Consider the following 18477-nt stretch of genomic DNA (forward strand, 5'->3'; position numbering starts at 1 on the left):
AATAATCGAGGGAAAAGTTAATTCATTCCAAAAATTAAAGGTCTTTTCTTAGCTGCTGTGTAGACCTATCCATCCCTGTCTCATTTCTGATTCACATTCTAATGATAATCTTTATTCTGGATGTTCTTTCTTCTTCATAAAATAGGGAGCTAATTTTTTGACTGCTGTATTTTTTTAAAGATCTTTGTCCTGGTTTAGGTATGTTCTCTGACTTATCCCCTGCAGTGCCTGATTAGGTCAGGACCTTCTATTTTTACTGGTTGGTCACATGTTGCACAGACAGAAGGACACCTTTGAGGAGATACGTAGTGTATCATGGAAGGCAGTCATTGTACATGGTGGTTTTGGGACTTTGAGTGGTGGTGGTGGTAGTTCTAGTGATTGAACCAGGCACTCTACCACTGAGCTCCATCCTCAGTCCTTTTATTATTTTAAGAAAGGATCTTGCAAAGTTGTTGAGGCTGGCCTTGAACTTGTGATCCTCCTGCCTCAACCTTCTGAGACACTGGGATTACAGATGAGCACCACCACTTCTAGTACATGATAGTTTTAAAACCTGGCCAGGGGAAAGTGAGTCTTTTGATCTCTCAGAGAGTGAATATAGAGAAGTTTTGTTTTTTTTTAAATTGTAAATGAATAAAATCACCATGAATTACCATTGCTGTCTGGTCTTCTTTATGCCATTATATAGCTTCTCTTTTTTTTTTTTTTTTTTTTAAATAATGCTTAGGCCCAAGTCCTCAGTCTTCCTTGTTCTTTCCTGTTTTACATATTAAGCCTGTTAATAAATGCTGCTTCAGGATACATTGAATTGACCATGTCCATTTCCTCCTGCTACGGCTCTGGTTCAGGTTATACTCAGTGTCCCTTGGATGATTCCAGTAGCCTCCTCTTTATCCTTGACCTCCTGAAATCTGTTCTCTGCCCAGCAGCCTGAGTATCCCTTTAAAAATGGAAAACACATCATTATCCTCCTCTCCAGATTCTTCCACTGGATCCCAGCTCTATCAGAGGGAACAAGCCCTGCCCTTTCAATGGTGTGCAAGGCCTTTCCTATTCTAGCCTCAGCCCCAACCCACTCATGCTCTGACCTCAGCAGCAAGCTTGTCCCCTGGTCTACCCCTGGCATCTCCCTTGTTTCTTGGCAAACACATCAACTATACCTCTGCCTTAGGACTTTGCAGTTTTGGTTTGCCTGGGATTCTAATCTTCCAAATATTTGTGTGCCTCACTCCCTTCCGGTCTGCTCAGCTCACCTTATCCATGTGGCCTTCCTCCACTCTGTGTGTGTGTGTATGTAAATACAATAGCTGCCCTCACCAAATAGTACTCACTCCCGTTTACCTTCCAGGTAACACGGTTTTCCATTTAGTATGTTACATAATTGCTTTTTTTTTGTTATTGTTATATTTACTGCCTTATCTCTAGAGTCTAGAAATGGAACTGATAAATACAGGGTGGTTCATCAATGTTTGTTGAATGAATATATTTCTGATATTCCTATGCCTTTTTTCTGCTGGGGAACTTAAAGCGAAATGAGCAGGAATATACAAGATAATAATTTATAAGTCTTTGTAGTGTTCTCCATTTCTTCCCCTTGATTCCCTTTTAAGGAGTAAATAGCCTTGCTTGCTAGCTTCTGGTCTCACTTGTTGAGCAGAATCTGAATGATGGGCTTCTTCCCATGAAAAGTCTGAGAAGCCAAGTTGATCTAAAGAGCTGTAAAGATAAAAACTGAGACAGAAGGAAGCAGGGGGAGTAGTGAGATTGGAGTCTACAGATGAGTTTAGTAAATGGCTTTGGATGATGAATTAATGAACCGTGTTTGGAGAGGGGAAGGAGATAAGAAGCAGCTTTGGGATGTGAAACTAATAATTTGGGGAACATTTTGTCAGTATGGAGAAAATTATGACATGATGAAAAGAAATTTTGTGATGTTTTACTGTGTTTTGAGTCTACTTCCTCCTTTTCATTTTCCATGTTTTTTTTTTTTTTTTTTTTTTTTTTTTTTTTTTTTTTTTCCCTTCCTGTTGTTCTATTTCTGCTGGAGGGAGATAGGCAAAGAAACAAGATTGAATAAAAAGTATCAATCTAGAAACATTTCTTCCTAATAGTTCTTTTAAAGCTTGATTTGAAGGGGTAGAAAATGAGTGTATGAACTAAAGTGTGAAATTATTTGTGTATTTATGTTTCATGCAATTTTCTTCCAAATTTGAATAATTAGAAATTGTCCTGCATTAAAAAATCTTTAACCAACAGTCAAAATCTATGAACTGTTATTTGCTATATGATAATATACTTTATCTGAATATTGACACATTATTAGACTTCATGACTTCTTAGTAAGATGAAATCTATTTGACTATAGTGAAAGAAAATATACAAAGCTTGAAAATGATTATTTTGGTGGTATTGTAGACGTAAGCAATCCAATGATTCTAAGACTGGTAGAATTGCCAGTTTATATAGAATGACATGTTTTTCTACTCTTATATTGCCCAATAAGTTGTTGGTTTTTTGTTTTTCCATTCAGATGGACTTGTTGTGCTACTCTGATTGACCTCAAACTCCTGAGCTCAGGCTATCCTCCTGCCTCAGCCTCCTGAGTAGCTGGGACTACAGGTGCATGCCACCCAGCTAAAGATACTCTGAATACCTCTTAAATTTAAAATTGGTAAATTATTTTAACACAGAATAGTAACAAGATAGAAAATATAACTGTATTCACTAGACTCAATCTCCAAAATATTTAATACCCCTGCCTTCAAGGACATATAAGTCTGCTTTCCCCACAGATATCTAAAAAGTGACTGGGAGTGACATTTGTCATAGTGGAGATACAAAGTACATGTTTGGAGAATAGGAAAGAAAGAGCAACCCAATGTTGAATTTATTAAGGGAAATTTCCTCAAGAAAGGTGACGTTGGGCTGGGTAAAGTGGCATAACCCTGTAATCCCAGTGATTCAAGAGGCTGAAGCAAGAGGATCACAAGTTCTGGGTCAGCCTGGGCAACTTATCAATACCCTGTCTCAAAATAAAAAGGACTGGGGGTGTTTAATGGTAGAGCAACCCTGGGTTCTGTCCTCAGTACCACATATGCACACAAAAAAGATTATTATGTGTTTGTCATAAGAAGGACTATCAGAAGAAGGGAACCAACATATACAGAAAGACAAGTGTGTGAAGAGAGTATGATGTGTTCCAGAGTAGAGAACATAGAAACTGGATTGTGAGTAGATAAGAAGCCTCTGGGTAGACTGATGTCTGGTGAGGGATCCTTTATACAAACTGGAGTGTTTTTCCTACTGGATCATACAGTCTCATTAAAGAATTTTAAGCACAGGAGTAATAGATTGGTTTCATTCATTGAATAAATACAATAGTTCAGCGTTTTATTGTAGGAGCATCATCATTAGATGTGGCCAAATATGACTTAAGTAAGGCAGTTTTAAAATTCAGAATTGGAAAAGTGGTTATCTTTGATGAATTGGCTCATTTTTTTCTTCCTAACTTCCTTCTTCTGTCAGCCAGAAAAAATATAGGAAATAAAAGATAAGCTAGATGCAGCATTTGCTTTTTAAGTTTTGCATGCCTGGAACAATCCTCTGCACTGTTTGAAGCTTAACACAAGAAGCTATTGTGCTTCTGGCCTAGAATCTAGCCAAGGCAAAGCGTTATAAGGGCTGCTGGGTTGATTCTACAGCAGGGACTAAGGAAAGCAAATACCTAACTTTGTAAATTGTTAAATATTAAATGTGTGGCAAGATGGAATTTATACTGACATTTATCTTAAATGAAAGGGTATCAGAGAATTGGGATAGGATAGAAGGTGTTCCCAAACCTTTTAAAGTGGGCTGTCCAATTTGTCAGATGGACTTTTAAAATTGCGAAGAGTCAAATAGAAGAACTCTGAGGTTTATGTCTGTCTACCTATGACCTTGCCTAAGCAATGTCACTTAGAGCAGTTAAAATAGTTCTTTAATTTTTAAGGAAGTTAAGTAACTTTCCCACAGTCATGAAATACATAATTATGCCAAAACTTGGACCTTTGAACCTCTAATTTTACTAATCCACCTTATTTTCTCCTGGGGAGGAATAAAAAAGTACTTTCCAGAAAAACGACCTCGTTCCTCTTACCAGGTCTGCCTGATCCTGAGGCTGTGCCTGTGGTGACCCGTGCATGCATTTAGAACAGTGGGTCCCAGGGAGCTTTTCCTGTTTGGTAGGGTTGGTTTTATCCATTATTGCCATGGTGCTCCACTTAAGTTTGAAAAGTAAATACATAGTGTCAGAAACTGTAAAACCAAGTGCTCAGGACAGTGGGCTGAGAAGTGGAAGTCAGCTGGAAGCTCACAGAAATTAGTGTACAAAATAGTAGTAGGCTAAGATATTTTATTTGCTAGGACTCAAACTGAAAGGAATCAAGTTCCAAAAAATTAACCAGAAAACAAGTACAAAATTAATGAAAATCAACAAAGTCAGGAAGGATTTGCTCATGAAAAGGATGTTTTCCCTTTTGTGAAGAAAAGCAGTAGTGCATTCTTGGTTACTTGTGACTGAAGTAATGAAAAACAATTATAATTGGCTTTAATAGCATCTTTGTCAAAACATATGAAACCCTGGCCAGTTGGATTTTTCTTCTTTCTGGATGAGCAGATAAATTTGTTGTGAATAAATGGAAAATAGTTTGGCAGCGGGCAGAAAGAAAAGGAAAAGCCAAAATTCCAGTTAGTTTATAAACCAGACATCTTGAGTAAGTGAGTTGGCTATAACTTTTGCCCTTCAAGTTCTTTTCTTACATCTGTTTTTATTTCATTCACATTTACAAAGTCAAAATAAATTTTAATTTCATTACTGTAGAAGTCTCTTTCTGTAGCAGAGCCTTCGACATTCTTTGTCCACCATAAATAATCTTCTCGTTTTGAATTATCAAAGTTCCTGATGGGTGGCTTTTTTATAAACCAGGGAATATCTTAGTGTTTTTTTCCAGAAGTGGTACTATGATCTCTTTCTATCCACAGAACACTTCTGACACCAAACTTGTGGGTATTTTTTCCCCCTCACACCAACTCTCCTACTCCCTGAACACCAAACAGGTATGCTACAATGTAATTCTGACTCTAACTACCTAGAGTTAGCCTCAGCCTTCACAAATGGGCAGTTCCGTAAGACTGCTTCCATGTTGGATGCTAGTTCCAAGTCCCAGACATCTCACAGTACTTAACAACTGGTTATACATCATAGGTTCCTATGACCCTTTCCTCAGGTTCATTTATCCACTAAGGCTCATGGAACTCAGGAAAGCATTTGACTTACACTTACCAGTTTACTCTAAGTATTATAAAGGATACAGAGGAAGAGATATATGGAGAAGTGAAGTCCAAAAGGTTCCTGAACATAGGCACTCCTGTCTCATGCTCTGTTCTCCCTGCCCGTGGTTGCATTCACCAACTTAAAAGCTCTTTGGACCTTGGCATTGATAACTTTCACCACATAGGCATGTGTCCTTATTAACCCAATACCCAGCCCTTCTTTCTCGCCGGAAGTTGCAGGGACTGGGGCCAGAAGCTCTGGGCTTATAATCAAGAGCTGGACTTTCTGGCAGTGGTCCCTATCTTGAAGCTCTCCAGGATCTCACCAAGAATCACCTGATGAGAATGAAAGAGGCTCCCATTACCCAGGAAGTTCCGAGGGTTTCAAGACCTCTCTGTTAGGAACACATGATGCTCCTAGTGTCCTTAGCGCTTAGGAAGTTCCAAAGGTTTTAGGAGCTACCTTTTGTCAGAAACCAGGGACAAATTTATTTCTTACATGTCACAAATCAGCTGATCATCCTTTGCCCATCTGTGAAGAGGGCTTCATACTTAGCCTATAAATATTGGCTATGACTTAAGAATCACATGGTACTGTGAACCTAAATAGTTTTTATTGAAATATGTCAGTAAGTGTTTATGCCCTTTTTAAATTTTGGTGGAACTTTAGCTTAAATGAAAAATCATGGTATTCATTTCATACAGCTTCCTTTGGAGATAGCGTTTTGATCCAAGCCTATTATAACACCAAGAATGTTGGTTCTCACTCTTGACTGCATGTTGAATCTGCTGGAAAACTTTAAACTGACACCTGGGTTCAACTCGCCAGAGATTCTGATTTAAGCTATATGAGGTGCAAACTGGGTATTGCAGTTTTCCACAGGTGATTCTAATGGTTCACATCAAAACATGTCCCAGAAAGATAATTTTGGCTAAACATATTCAGAAGGCAAACCACACAATAGCATGCCAGGCATGCAGAGTTTAGAACAATAAGAAACAAAAATTATAGCCTGTAACACTGTTAATTTACCAAATACACCCCAGAGGGGGTTATATGACATGATCCACTGAGTTATAATGCTGCTAATGAGTTTCCTGCAACCCAGAGGTTTCACTTGCCTAAGGTCACATTGCTAGTTGGAGATAGAACCAAGATTAGAAAATTATTGCATGAATTCCTACTGTGATGCCTTCATTATTTGGTCCAGGGTTCATAAATTTTTTTCTGTAAAGGGCCTGATTGTAAATACTTTAGACTCTGCAGGCCTCAGGGTCTCTGTTGCTCAGCTTAACCAGTGTGGTGAAAAGTATCACACATGATACACACCTGAACAAGTGTAGCTGTGCTGACAAAATAAGTGGCTGACTGGATTTGGCCCATGACCTGAAGATTGCAGACTGTGACAGAGGGGCACTTTGCCCTTCTGTTGGAGGGTAGTCTTCTTGAGAGCAGGGTGAGGATCTTACCTATCCCACCTGATGCCTGTTGCAAACCAATCCTATTACCATGCCTTCATTGCAAGTGTTAAATCAAAGCTTGTTGAATTAATTCAGATCTGTAACTCCGAACTTTTCTCCTGCTACTTCCAACCCTTCTAGTGTGGGAAAAAGTTGGCTCATCTTCCAGCTGTGGAGAGAAAATACTTTGTGGTCTGTGGCAGGATGTAATTAATATGTTTTGGTAGAATCCTTGAAGTGAATTAGAGATCTAACCTCACTCTGTGGACATTCTTATCTTAAAATCTTATATTCTAAAATGTTTTAAAAACCCGAAGTATTTCTTTAATTTGGTCTTGTGATACAATTGGGTATCTAATAATTTTGTGAATAATGTTAATTTCTCAACACAAGGTTTATTTCAAGCCATTTGGATTTAAGATCACTGGTTTTTATACATGGTGTCTGGCAAAACTGAACTAACAATGGTGGATTCTCACAGCTCCCTAAATGCTGGAAATACAGTTTCAAATTATGAACCCATTCCTAATGCCAAGTACATTGACCTGAAAACAAGGCTGTTGATTGTAGTGGACACAGAAGGGACCTGGGAATCAAAAGTTGTGGTGTAACTCCTGCCTTTGCCGCTTTAACCAACTTTGTTTTCTTCAACAGTAGTACAGTATGTAGATTCCTGGCCTATGAACCTTTTAGGGATGCTGAAGGAGAAGTGTGACATGTGTTTGAGGGCCTTGTGAGCTCTTTCCTCACCATTCCCAGGAGGGGTGGGTCAGGCTTAGCAGAAAACACAACCATGCAGCCAGAGCTCACTGGGACTGGACTAGTGTGGAGCTTAACTAGTGTGGAGGATAGCCTGCAGATGTGCCCACTGGCTCCCAGGGAGTGTCTGAGAGTCTGCATAAGGGTGACCTCCTGAGCCTCAGAGTGGAGAAGCAAGTATATGTCAGAAATGGGAAGCAGAACAAGAAGAAGGATGCCAGGTGTCTGAGAAGCTGAAAAGTAGATGAGAAAAGGGTTCAAACTGGGAATGGAAAAGGTAATCTGGAATTGTCTCCATCTATTTAGTTATCCCAAATCAAAATTCCCATTCTCTTGCCTTGGGATCGTTTAGTACCCTGGGTCTTTTGAAGCTCCTGGCTACATAGTGTTGGCTGAAACCAAAGCCCAGGTCATGGCAGGTAGCTCTATCTTTTTTATTTTTTGGGGTGCTGGGGATCGAACCCAGGGCCTTGTGCTTACAAGGCAAGCACTCTACTGACTGAGCTATCTCCCCAGCCCCCAGGTAGCTCTAATGTAACAGATGTGAGCACTCATTCACCTGCAGGGCAAAAGCCTAAATTACAAGTGGGAGTCCCTGTCCCGAAGGTGCCTATGAACCAAATGTAGAGATGACATTGGGCACCAGCCTCACCACTCAGTTTAATCATCTTTATGATGGATATTAAAATGCATGTCTTACTTGACCTCATAGGATTCTTGAGAGAGACAAATGAAATAATGCATAAAATGTGCCTTGCACTGTGCATATTTGGCTCAAAATAAACACCCAGTATTGTTAGACACTTGTATCTTTATTAATACTTGTAGTAAGAATAGTAGTAGCATTGAAAACAAGTTTGTTGTAAACTGTGTAAGTTTTAATTGCACTATGAAACCCCAGGTTATGGTTGTTGATATTTTTGTGACATTCAGGATAAATTTTTTAAGGGCATGCTACTGAAGGAACCAGTTATTCCTGTCAGAAGCATTCATACGGGTTCCTCTTGGTGTCCAGAGAACAAATCAGTTGGAAAAAAGTTCATTTTAAAAACTTTTTTTTTTTTCTTAAAAACAAGGAACATAACCTAGTCTAGTACCTTGTTGGTATATTTATGGGTTACAAGTCCTTAGTAAGAATCCAGGTTATCAAGTGAAATGTTTTGCCTGATCTTGGGGTTTAACCCCCAGAGGGAGGAAATAGAGCAAAGGAACAGTGTATCTGTTCACTACTTAGAATTAAAGGTCAGTGGTGTGGTTTAATTTTAGAGGTCTTATGATCCTCTATAGATGAAATAAAACTGAATACTACTATTCTCTGTATTGTTATTATAATACTTTATAGCCCATGCTTAAGGAAATGTGCAGATTTATTTTATAACCACTTCAAGGAAAGAAAAAATTCCTTTGGAGCTTTCCTGTGATTACTGACTTGCCTGCCGCCATGTCTGTTAGGTTGTGAGAATTTGCAGGTGAAACAGAGGAGGGAGATGTAGAAAACAAAGGGAAAGCGGACCAGCAGAATTACAAGACATGGTTTCATCTGATTCTTTAGGCTGAGGGCTACTCTAGTTTCAGACTCTGGACACAGAACTCAGATGTCCTGCTCCTGCCCCTAATGCTGCTTTTTATGGTCTGAGCATTGTGGGTTTATGTAGCCTCAGAGCTGGAGTATAGAGGGTTAGGTCCAAGAGGCAGGAGCAGGTTGGAGTTCAGTTCATGGTTTCAGAGTCGGGGTCAAGAGGGCAGCCAAGATGATTACTGGGAAGTCAGGAGATGGGAAAGTGTGGGAAACAGCCAAGGCAGTCACTGCCAGGAACTGTGGAGAGTCCTTAGGGTAGCTTTTCCCAAATGTGTTCCGAGACACACTAGTGCCATGGGATGTTGACATGCATATTATGGAAAATTTCCTGAACAGATGCTGGGTTCAGAGTTGAACCAGGTAGACCTTTCCAGAGCCTCTAGTATGCCCATTGACATTACGAATATACATGATAAAGCTTTACAATTTGGCCATCACAAATATTTCACTTAGAATTTAGAGACTTGGCCAGGGGAGGAGGGGTGGGGATGAGGGATCCTCTAATTAGCAGAGTTTCACCAAACACACCTTCAGAAAAGCCCCAGGGCACGAGGCTTGTGCTGTGAATAATGCTGACTTTTGCTTTGGATACTTTAATAGATTGTTCTTAACCCTGTGGGGTTCTGAAGGACCCATAGATACTGCAAAAGTTCTCTGGGCTCTCCTTGGATGCATTTTTTCTCCCTCTAGTGTAATTATTTGCCTGATTTTTGTTGTTGTTGTTAACACAATTAAGGAAACCAGTCCTTCTTAGAGGAAGAACAAATGTTTTCAACCCATAATTTCTGAGGCCAAAGGTTAAGGAAAGGAAAAAAAAAAAAAAAAAAAAAAAAAACCACAATGGATCAGAGCCTGAGTATAGTTGGCCCTTGATCACACAAATAGGCTCACCTACTTAAAATGCACATAAAGTTTTAAGGAAAGTACCAAAGGGGGTGTATCTAAAAACTTTAACGATAAAATTGAAAAGTGAGGACTAATGGAGCGTGCAGGGCTGGCTGGACTAACGGATTTCAGGGTAGACTGTTTTCCAGACTGTCTTGTAGGCTCCTGAAATGACATGTCAAACTGCATCCTTCTTGTGTTCTTAAAATGAAAGACACTATTTCCCTGTGTCACTAGTGAGGAGCCCAGGTAAGCACCACCTTCTCCTCCTGTCCCTGCCATCTGCAGCCAGTCTCCTCATTTTCTTGTCAGTGCATCTCCCAGACATCCATCTCTTCTTTATCCTCTGCCTCTGTGTTCCTAAGGTGCCTGTCATTCTGTCTGGGCTGGTGCAGTTGCCTCTTAACTGTACAGTTTCCTCCTTAACCTCCTTAATGAATTACTTGAGGGGAAACACTATGTCTTATTTGTCTTTTTGTCCTCAGGAATTACCTGAGTACCATGCCCTTTTAATCAGGGAGTTATCACTTAGTGCCTTTAATTAGGGAGAAAAAGAATACAGAAGAAACTTAAGCAGTTTTGTTATTCTTTTTGCAGTTGATCATTGGATATCTCAGTACTTACAGAACAGTTTGTAATCTGGAGGCATAAAGATGAAACCTTTTAAGAATGAATACTGAGTTTTTTAAAAAGTGGAAATAGGCATTTTTAGAAAGTGAATCATTAGCTAAAAGTAGTATTTGTGATAATAATAAAGGAAGAAATGCAAACAGAGGGAAATTTTTTAGAAGTTTGAATTTAGGACATACATTTATAGTAATGCACTATGGTAAAGATATTGTAAAGAATGTTGATTTGAGATTCCTGTTTTCTACATAAATTCTACTTCTTATCAATTGTCAGACATTTTATTACTGAGACTGTTGTCTTTATTGAATAGGGATTCACGTTTGTATAAGGCCTGTCCACTTGCACATAATTTATTATTAATGTACAGGGGAGTCGTTCATTGGTAATCCCAGAGAGCAGCAGAGAGGCTAGCATGGGAGCAAATGGCAAATGCTGAGAAATAAGCCAGTATGAGCAAGTGTTGGATGGTAAGAAAATAAATTCAGGCAGAAGCAAGACCGGATAAAAGCAGACAGAGGCAGAAGAGAAGCAAACAAGAAATTGGGGCCTTATGAGCTGGGGAAAGAATGATCAGGTCCCTGTCACTACTCTGGCAGCGTACATCATTGTGTATTATACAAGTGATAATAATAGCAAATTGTTAATGTAGCATTAACCATGTGCCGACTACTCTTGTCCTCACAACCACCTTCTGATGTGGATACTATTATGAATCCTATGACTTCTCATTTACACATGAAGAAATAGAACTGTAGAGAAAATAAGCCAATCACACCATTGATTGATCCAGTTAATAACTCGTGAATGGCAAAGGCTGGACTTGAACTCAGGAAAATGATAGTTGTATGACAGGAATGATTCAGTTGCTGTAGAAGTACACTGGGTACTTAACACACAGTAACTAGTACAGTTGGCATCCAAACAACCAAATTGCTTCTGGGGATCAAGGAAAGTTGCCTGGGTGTGCATGTTCATAGCATCTGAGTTGCCTTTTTGATACAGATGATCTTATCAGGGAAATTGGATATCAATTATCAGTGTCAGGCACCTCTGCACAGTAATATACTTAGAGGTCTTCCTCCCTTCCTTCCCTCCTTCCTTTCCATTTTTGTGGTACTGGGTATTTAATCCAGGGGTGCTCTTCTACTGAGCTACATCCCAGCTTTTTATTTTTTATTTTGAGAAAAATAGCTAGCTAAATTGTCCAGTGTTGCTGGATTACAGGTATGCACCAATATGCCCAGCTTAGAGGTCATCTTGATATATTTAATAACAAAGCTATTAAAAACTGTTAGGAATTTTAGGTTCCATCAAAAAATGTGACTGTTTGAAAACTCAGCATTTGTCTGATCATATGATTGGTCAACTTTTTTGGCCTGTTTCTCATTAACAATTCAGTAGTAATGCAGGATGTTTTGATGAATCTGTGGCCCAGTCACTTCTACATGGTTATGGCTTAACAATAAAAAAGGACAAACAAACAGAGGTTATGATGAGTTGGAAACAATTATCAGATAGAGCACAGCAGCCTATGAACCTCCTCCAGCTCAAAAGACTGTCAACTAGAATGGGTCTTTGCCAGAAGTCAGAAAAGACACATTGATCAATTGTGGTTTCTCTTTACTCCTGCCTTCCACTGGAGTCATGGCTGCAGATGCAGAATGATTGGTGTACTTTGAATAGGAAGAGCTTTCCATAATGTTGACCCACATTCTTAGTTGAAGAGAGCCAAAAGGGGAACTTCCATCAGTGCAGGGTTAGGGAAGGGAAAGTGGCCTCAAGTTCCCTCTCTGATGTAGGAAGTTCATTCTCTACCAAGAAAACACTATGCCAAGGTAGAGTCAGATGTGCTGAGTCAATCCCAGCCCCAATGAAGGTGTCGTCACAGAGGATGCACTGTCAATAGTGCTGCGCAGGTGAACACCACACCTAACAACTGGTCACCCATAGAGTGGTGGAACAAGGATTGGGACTGTGTTTCACCTAACAGAATTCTAACTCTTAAGGGACCAGAAACAGTAATATACTCTAGAAATCTTATTGTTGATTATCCTTTTCATCCCTTTGGGGTAGCAAAAGAAAAAAAAAAATCAGCACATAATTATGGAGCATGTTTTGGGGAAAATAAATATTTCTAATCAGAAAATGATATCTCTTCTCCTCCCCTCCCCTCCCCTCCCCTCCTCTCTCCCCCCCTCTCCTCTCCTCTCCTCTCCTCTCCTCTCCTCTCCTCTCCTCTCCTCTCCTCTCCTCTCCTCTCCTCTCCTCTCCTCTCCTCTCCTCTCCTCTCCTCTCCTCTCCTCTCCTCTCCTCTCCTCTCCTCTCCTCTCCTCTCCTCTCCTCTCCTCTCCTCTCCTCTCCTCTCCTCTCCTCTCCTCTCCTCTCCTCTCCTCTCCTCTCCTCTCCTCTCCTCTCCTCTCCTCTCCTCTCCTCTCCTCTCCTCTCCTCTCCTCTCCTCTCCTCTCCTCTCCTCCTCCTCTCCTCTCCTCTCCTCTCCTCTCCTCTCCTCTCCTCTCCTCTCCTCTCCTCTCCTCTCCTCTCCTCTCCTCTCCTCTCCTCTCCTCTCCTCTCCTCTCCTCTCCTCTCCTCTCCTCTCCTCTCCTCTCCTCTCCTCTCCTCTCCTCTCCTCTCCTCAGGCTTGTGCTTGCTATGTTGCCCAAGCTGCTGTCCAACTCCTGGGCTCAAGTGATCCTCCTGCCTGAGCCTTCCAAGTAGCTAGGACTATAGACACATTCCAGTGTGTCAACTTGCTCATAGTTTCTAAAAATGATTCCAGTTTTTAGATCCTGAACATTTTTAAAAATTTTTTCAATTTCATGCACACATTATTGTATATGTTTAAGATACAATAGTAGAGATTACCTCTTACATTTATTTTGTGCTATCTACCTGTGAGGCCTTTAAATATACTGAATATCTGCAGTTACTGGTCTTCAAGATCTATTTTGAGTTCATGTTGCCTTTTAACTCCAATGATATCAAGCCATTTGCTTCACCTGACAGTATAACATTCTTTAATATTAGGTAGTATTGGGTGATAAGTCTGAAATATTGGCATCCCATAGTGCATTTTAGTTAGTGATCCTAGTGACCATAAATAAAATTACAGGTTATAATCTGAAATAGTCAGTCAGTTGCTGGGATTTCACCCCACCCCCACCCCAGCCCAAACACACAACTATTTTTACAAGATAAACATCTGCATAGTTTCACAATTCCAGATGCTTTCAAATCTGCTTCTGGGATATGAAGAAGATTATTTGGGTATAGCTTTTTTTTTTTTTTTTTTCTTTTTTCTGCCAAATACTTAGAACTTGTGTAGAAATAACCTTGAGTATTTTAGATTTTAGACAAGAATGGAAAGGTCTGAAATTTCACATAGAGTGATCCCCAATGCAACTATTTATTTATTTACGGTCAGAATTTAGAAAATAACTCTCATGAAATAGAAATAAAGATTATAGGCAAATAAAGAAAAACTTACCTAAGGTCTTTGGAATTTATTAGTTCAAACAGACAATATGCAATAAGTAAAATAGATAGTGTTTGTTAGAAGGTGATAAGTGCTTTGAGAAAAAAACGAAGAGTACAGCAGGGCAGGGTAGGTGTTGCAGTTATAATAAGCAGGTGGTCAGGGTGGTCCATGTTAACAAGATGCACTTTGAGCCAAGATTTGAAGAAGGTAGAGCAAACAGATGGTCATTATCTGGGGGAAATACATCCCAGCAGAGAACAGCTGGACCAATGGCCTGATGTGTGAGGAGCATCAGGGAGACAGCACGACTGGAGCAGAGTGGACAGCAGCAGTAGTAGGTGATCAAGTACAGTGCTAATGGAACCAAGGCCAGCTCTTGTAGTATCTGCAAACCACTATGAAGACATGACATTTTACCCTGAGTGAAATGGGGAACCATTGCAGAATCTTAAGGACAAGATTTGATTTGGATTTTAAAAGGATCTCTCTGGGCTTTTTTGGACAATACCAACTATAGTGGGGATAAGGGAAAGAGCAGGGAGACTAGGTGGAGGGTCTTGCTGCAATCCAGTTAGAGATTATTGTAGGGTGGGCTAGGAAAGTAGCAATGAAGCTGGTGATAGATGGACAACATCTAGAAACATCAAATGTAGAGCCAACAGGATTTTCTGATGAAGAGGATATATAAAGAGGAGAAAGCAGTTTCAGATACTTCCAAGGATTTTGCCTGAGCATAGGTGAGTTGTCATTAGCAGAAGTGGCAAAAACTCTAATGGAATTGGTTTGGGGAGAAAGTTGGAGATACAAGATTCAGATTTTGTATATATGGGAATATCAGTTGTGACAAAGTTCTTAATCATACAAGTGGGGATGTGAATAGGCAGTTGAATGTGTAACTCTGGAGTTTGTGTGAAAGGTCTGGAGTGAAAGTAAGTGTAGCAGTCCCAGCATATAGAAGGCCTGGGACTGGCTGAGATCACCAAGGAAGTGTGAGTGAGCACAGGCCGGGAAAGAACCAGACACTGCACTTAGCAGCACTTCACCTTCAAAGAGCTTCAATTATGATGCCTTGGTATATTGGAAATAAGGAAAAGTTAGTATTTCTGGAGTTTTTCTTCATTAAGCAATAGATATACTTTTAATTTTGAAAAAAATTTAAAAAATACATAACACAAAATTTGCCATCTTAACCATTTTTAAGTATATATTACAGTGGCATCAAAATCCATCCACATTGTTACATTATCATTGCCATGATCCATCTACAGAAGAACTCTTCATCTTGCAAAACGGAAATTCCATGCTCATCATTAAGCAATAACTCCCCAATATCCCCTCCTCTCAGCTCCTGGCAATACCCATTCTGCTTCTGTTTTTATGAATTTTACTATTCAAGGTACTTAATATAACTGGAATCACACAGTACTTATCTTTTGAAAATTGGGTTATTTTACTTAGCATAATGTCCTTCACAATCATCTATGTAGTAGCATGTCAGTGTCTCCTTCCTTCCAGAGGCTAAATAATATCCATAGTCTGAACATACCATATTTTATATACTCATCCATCCACTGATGGAGCTGGATTGCTTCCATCCTGTTGGCTATTATGAATAATATCATGAGCATGGATATATAAATATAGGGGATATGTGTTTTTTTGAAGTCTTATAATACATTGCTAGTTGATTTTCATATATTTTCTTTTTTCACATAAGTAAATCAAACACATTTTCTTTTTAAAGATTTAAAGCTATATATATATATATATAATAAAGTATAGCTATATAAATAGCAAAACATGGCAGTTCTCATTTCACCACCACATCTAATTCTCAAAGTTAAGTTTTCCATATTACCTTCCATCCCTTTTAATGTGTTTACAGGTCAGGCATCCCTAAGCTGAAACTTCTTGGAGTTGTTGATACGATTTTTAAGTTTTTATATCTTTTGCTTTACTCAGTTTTGGATTCCTGGAGCATTTTGGATTTCAGATTTTTGGATTAGGGATATTCAATTATCAATATCAATTATCAATTATTATTCAGTTATCAATTAGCATAGACTTTATCAAGTCTAAAACTCAAACAATTACAAAATCTGAGGGACTTCTAGTCCCAAGCATTTTGGATGAGGCACACTCAACTTACGTACATTTGTATATAACTTTTTTGAAAATGAGATCATATTATACATTCTGTACTACAGTTTTCTGTCTTTAATTTTGTCTTGGTACTCTTCCCAATCTGTTACATATCTTATATAATACTGAATTGACAATTCCTGTACATACACATTTGTCCACACAGAACTTTTTCTCTGCCCTAGGTAACCGCTTAATTATAAATCGCTCCTATTGGTTCTTCGTGATAATGGGGACTCTGAGAGCCCCTGTAGTTAATGTAAAATTTCTTGACTGGGTAGACTATCTGGTTTCAATTTCTTGTGCAACTGGCACCCAAATGAGGACTCTCCGCAAGTGTAACTGGAGTCCGTCATAAAGAAGCAAAGTTTTACATTTTATTGCCGTTATCCAAGATGAAATGATTAATGAAATGGTTTTGGTATTAGACAGACTTTCTTTACATGATATGTCTGACCTATACGAGTGATCTGCAACTTTTCCCTTAAAGGGCCAGATAGTAATTTGGAGGATGGAAAGGGGTATGCTCACAGCCACAATATGGTCTCTGTTGTGCATCTGTCATTGCTTTCCTTTAACCTTTCAAAAACGTGTGTGTTCTCCATGTCCTTCGTGTACTCATGTTTCATGATACTAGTTGAAGTTTGGACACTTGTTTTAAACAATAGTGTAAAATGAAGTTTCTGACTGTGACCCTGGCAAAAGATCTGTGGTCGTGACTTTTTAATGAGTTTATGGGGACATGAATGTGTAGTTGATCTCTTATTGCAAGCATTTTGGCACATTCATAGGAGATATTCTCTGTAAATATGACACTTATAAAAGCCATCATACCCAGGAAACTTTTTCTCCAGAAATTATGTACCTAGTTTTGAATTTCAAATTAATATTCTTATAAGACACATTTCACTTCTAAATAGACTAATTTTTAACTTGTTTCATATGTTAATATATAACAGTGGAGATCTGTTTTTTAAAAGACTTTCTGTTTTGTCTTCCAAAACATGAACTCCCCATTTGACACATTAATGCTTGTTGTTATCACTCCAGGCTAAGGCTGCATTCTTGCTTTGGCAAGGTCTTTTATGATTATGCTACAGTTTCTTCCTCTGGTTTATAGTTGAGCTGTGGCTTTTCTCTGATTCTGCCCCTAAGCCATCCTTCACTAGGCCCCAGCAGGTGGCCTTTAGGATACTTGCTTGATCTTGAGATCACTGTGGGAAAACATCCAAATCCCGCTGAAAGGCTAAGTGGTTGCTTGATACACCATGAATTTTAGGGACATGCTTTGCCTACTCGAGTGTTTCTAGGAAGGGACCTAAGCTAATACATTTAAAGATTCGAACTTTTAGTTCTTTCATTTACAAATTTAATAATATTCTGTCAATTTTCCATAGCTCTTGCTTTTGCTGAAAATACTTAATCCTGCTGACAGATTTACCATATTAGCAGAAGGATGTCTTGTTGAAAACCCATTTAATTTCTGTTTTAGCACTGCTTCTCTAGTAAATTTCTTAGACAATACGTAGAACTGTTAATACTTCCTAAAATCTGTTTTACCAAGATAAATTTTAAGGGGCGCACGGAAAATAAAGCAATTGTGTTCTTTTTAATCATTATTATTTAATCGTTTGGATTAAGAAAGAACTTGTTGACTCTGTAGATAGTTGATTGTTTAACTTAACTTTTCTGATTTGAATGATAAAGTTTTAAAAAATCTCTGATACTCCTCTTATATTTGAATTCTGCAAAAATGAAACTCCTTGTTTCTTAACCAAATGGCCTATTTTGATTCAGTCATAGTGAATTCCTGGTAGAAATTTTATGTTCTCTTAACTAGAGTTCAGTCTATTGTTAATTTTGCCATGTCAACCACGAGAGAGGAAAATTGAATGTGTATATACAAAGACACTGACTTGGTTCTTTCAAAGGTCTTGGAAATTTAAGATGTACCTTCTTGTATCACAAACTGAAGACTGATCTTTTTCTCTTTGTCTGTGTCTCATGATGTATTTCAGTGTTGTCTTAAAGAATATTTTGGGTTTTGAGTTCTAAATAAACGAGATGGTGTTATCCATGTAATCTTGCCTTTCTGTCTTTGGGAAGCATGGCCACTCCTCTGTGCTGCCGTGGGTGTTATGTGGAGTCACTGAGTAAGCTAGTGGGTGAGAGGTTGTGTGTATTTGCTTGTTTCTTTCTGAGCCATTTTTCTGGAGTCTTTGGGTCAGCTGTC

The 18477-nt window shown here is 39.0% G+C and overlaps 1 protein-coding gene across 4 annotated transcripts in view; it reads left to right on the forward strand.

Annotated features, from left to right (window-relative positions):
• The window catches only part of FGD4 (FYVE, RhoGEF and PH domain containing 4), a 197989-nt gene that overhangs the window by 109779 nt on the left and 69733 nt on the right, over positions 1-18477 (forward strand). The window lies entirely within an intron of this gene.

The sequence above is a fragment of the Sciurus vulgaris genome (genome assembly GCF_902686455.1).
Source record: "Sciurus vulgaris genome assembly, chromosome: 5".
NCBI lineage: Eukaryota > Metazoa > Chordata > Mammalia > Rodentia > Sciuridae > Sciurus > Sciurus vulgaris.